Here is a 4,091-nt window from a genome sequence, read left to right as displayed (position 1 = left end):
CATCTTGGTCATCTCCTCGTATTTTTTCATGAGGTTGCATAGGTCGTGCATTTTCCTCTTCTCTTCGTCAACAAAATTCGATCTGCCCCTACTTTGTGAGTTTGCCTCGTTTCTCTCGTTGTGGCTTGGTGTAGCCTTTTTTGCACTTCTTCGTCTAAGAGCTTCATTTTCGTGTTGGATACTCTCAATCTCTAGAGTCATCGTTCTCAGTCTTTCCTCCACTTATGCAAATCTTTCCTCCATCTTGATGTTCGCATGTTTGTTTGTTGTTGTTGTTTATTAATCGCAGGTTGCTTGAGAACGTGTTTTTGCAGGCAAACGAAAAGCACGATGAATCCCCTGAGATCCCACAGATGGCTCCAACTGTTGTGGACGTGTGTCGTATTTCCCACAAAGAGTCCTTCACAACCTGCAACCAGAGAACAAAAGGTAGCTCGGTGCATTAAGGGACACCTTCGATGCCTAAATTAACGATAGCAAAAATGTGTGTTGTTTTGTTATCTAATGAGTTTTAATAATGTACATTGATTCCTATTTATATGGATCGATGGTTTCTCTATGGTAAGACTTGTCCCTCAGTATAACTCCCTTTGGACCTCGATGGAATGCAGGTTGTTAGGGCCTTGATTTCACTTGTGTAGGCGAGTATCGTGCTGGAGGGGCTAGGAGGGCTATTAAAGGCTGGTTTGATTACACAAAATCAAGCTATCTCATCTCATATAATTATTACAATTTTTTCAAATTTTTACACAAAATATATTAAACAATTCAACTTTTTCAAATCTCAAAATAAAAATAATATTATAATAATATTATATTTAATTTTTAATAAAATATTTTATCTCATTTCATCTAAACTGTATAAACAAACGAGGCATAATTCTCCACGTTGTCCGTTCCATCATTAAATTCTTATTAATTAGGATTGGATTCGAATTTCGTGTTTATGTGTTTTGGCAGATGCGATTTTGGTAGTTGTTGAATTGGTTTATGGAAGTTTGAGCTCATGGGCACTAATAAATCAAGACTCAGCCTTGTTCCCTTAGGCGGGATATTTGACCTAGTAAAGCAAATTAAGCTAGGTTGAATATGAGTGATGATAAATTATTTGTGACAGAACAGCATAATCCCTAATAAAGTTGAAACTGGAAAGGAAACATGGCAAGAATGATCGAGTACAAATCCAGGAATATTTTTTAGCAATGTAATTATACTATCGTATTCCCATAACCTCCACAGGCATGATAAAGGAGGACGATTACTTTTAGGTATAAATTTTAAGAATAATTTTATATATAATTGTAAAGTGTGTAAACATTATATAATTATTTTGAAAAAAAATAGCATCCATTATTAAAAATCTAATTATGCAACTTTCATGAAAATCCATTTTTTAACTGATGATTTTCACAAAAACTATATAAATCATTGTTCTTTCTTATATTTATCGTCAAATTCTTAGTATTTTTTTTTTTTTTTTTTGGAAAAACAGAACTGCTCACTCCATTTATAATAGATTTTAAATATCTGCCCTTGTTGACATCTACAATTATGTAATAAAATAATATTATTCATATCATTTTAAATTTAATTTGACTTTTACTTTTGATTAGATAGTTTTAAATATAATAAAAAATTAATATTTTTTATTATATTTAAACTTTTAAAGTTATATATAAATTGTGAATAGATCGTAAGTATATCACTCCTCTCATTTTCTCTATAGTCAGGACTGAACTTCTTTCGCCATGAATAATGTTGAGGTCAGCCCTCACAAGAATCAAGAAAAATATCTACAATCTAATTATTAGATTATAAGATCTGATCTCAATTAAAAATATAATTTTAATTAGGCAGAATATTATAATTAAATAAGAGTATCATGTCATTTATATTTTAAAACTACTTAATAATTATTGTATTGAATTTAAATCATTTTAAATTTTAACTTAGATATTTGATTCAAATTCTTTAACAATAATCTATCACTTTCTTTCTTTTTCTCATAATAAGTATACGGTGTATAGATGATAAGTAAAAAAATTTAATTAATTTAACATGAATAAAATTAAAAATTAAAAAAATTAAAATATGGATGGTGTGTCAAGAATTACACACCAATGTTTTGAATACCGTACTGGACGACGTACCGGTCAAGGCACTGGAACGAAATATTTTGGTACCGATACCGTTTCGGGATAACGTTTCGGGATAGTCGATATATAAATAAATTATATATATAAATATATATAAAAATTATATTTCAAAATAATAGTTTATATATAAATAAATTATATATAAATACATATATATATAAATTATAAATAGTCTAGTCTGAATTAGGAGTTAAAAAATAAATTTGTAGTTTGAAAAAAAAAAAAAAAAAAAAAACACATAGGCCAAAATATAGGCCTGTACAGGCCGAAATTTAGGCCGAAACGATATTTTGGCCGGTACAGAACACATGTAGTACATGTACCGGCCAGACGGCCGAAACGAAAAATTTCGGCCGTACCGGCCGGTACGGTACGAAATTAAAAACATTGTTCCACACACCACACATTGCATTTGTATCCGCTTTGTGTCAAGATCAATTAATTTCCTTCCCCACAATATAAGATGATCATCACCAAGACAAAACCATATATAGAAGCTTAAAGTTACCTCGTTTGATTTAGATGAATATATAATTTAAATGAAGAGAAATGATAATTACAGTTATGATTTTAAAAAAATAAATAAATACGAGACTTACATGAAAAGAAAATAAATTTTTTAATAATAAATTTCACTATTTTTCAAAGAGACTGCATGATACTTGCACACTCCGCGACTATATGTAACATTACTATTTAATGAACAACTTTTGTGTTACTATTTGATCAAGAAACTTTATGCTAACGTGCATTTTCTTATTTCTACTCCTTGAAATAAAAAACAGGAGAAATATTTCCAAAAAGTGCATATAATTCAGATAAAATATATAAGAATATTTTGGAAAAAACTAAAGATTTCTTCAAAATTCTTGGCAATATCTAATAAGAATACTATATATAGTGGTAGATAATACTATATATAGTACGTAGTTGGTGCATATCTAATGTGCAACAATAAGAGCAAATAAATACTCCCCCCCATTTAGTATGAAACCAAACGAAAAATAAATAAATAATTATAACAATCAGAGTTTAAAAGTCACCTCCTCGAAGTTTGTATTGTTGTTGAATGGTTATTCGGAATAGCAATTACTGCCTCCAAAGCGAATAACCAGGAGTTGATCGTAAATTGCAGCAGTGTACTGCCTGAAAGAACTTAAGTACCAGTGGATAAGTTGGTGAAATATTAATTAAATAACTATATATTGAAGCCTTATTTTAAATTATTATATTAAATATAAATTTTAAAAAAAAAATTATTTAAATATTTTAAATAAAATTTCATTTATAATTTAAAATCTTAAAAATATTTCATATAATAATTTATAATTTATTATATTATAATTATCAATAATTCACTTAAATTTTATTTTAGACTTCAATTTGTATTGAACCTCTCTGGTAGTCACCACTTATTGTTAGATTGATTATACTTTTTCATGTAAACTGAGATGGTAGGCATTCGCATCAATGGTATGTTTAGGGGTCTTCATATTATTCAATCATACTGAATAACACTTTTTAAACTAATATTATTTTCATTTAAAAAAATTATTATAAAATTTTAAATTTCAAATGATTAGTCTATATTTACATTCCAATAAAATAATATTATTTCCTAAACCAATTAAAAATAATATTTTTTTTATTTTTTTCGTTTAATGAAGCAATGCACGTCCTACTATGATTTCAATATAATAAGTTTTAAATATTTGATTAGTTATGCGCTCCATTAATAATTTTATAGAATTTGTTTAATAGATTTATGATTATCTTTACATTTATCATACTAGTTGTTCTAATTAATATGCATCTTAACATTTATATTTATCACATAAAAAATACAATAAGATCCTATTTGGATTGAGAGATGAGCGAAATGAGATGAAATATTTTTAAATGAATTGAATAAAATATTATTTTTTAATAATATTA

This window comes from Juglans regia, chromosome 16 (assembly GCF_001411555.2).
Source record: "Juglans regia cultivar Chandler chromosome 16, Walnut 2.0, whole genome shotgun sequence".
Lineage (NCBI taxonomy): Eukaryota > Viridiplantae > Streptophyta > Magnoliopsida > Fagales > Juglandaceae > Juglans > Juglans regia.
The sequence above is the reverse complement of the archived record's forward strand: the minus strand, read 5'-3'. Positions refer to the sequence as shown.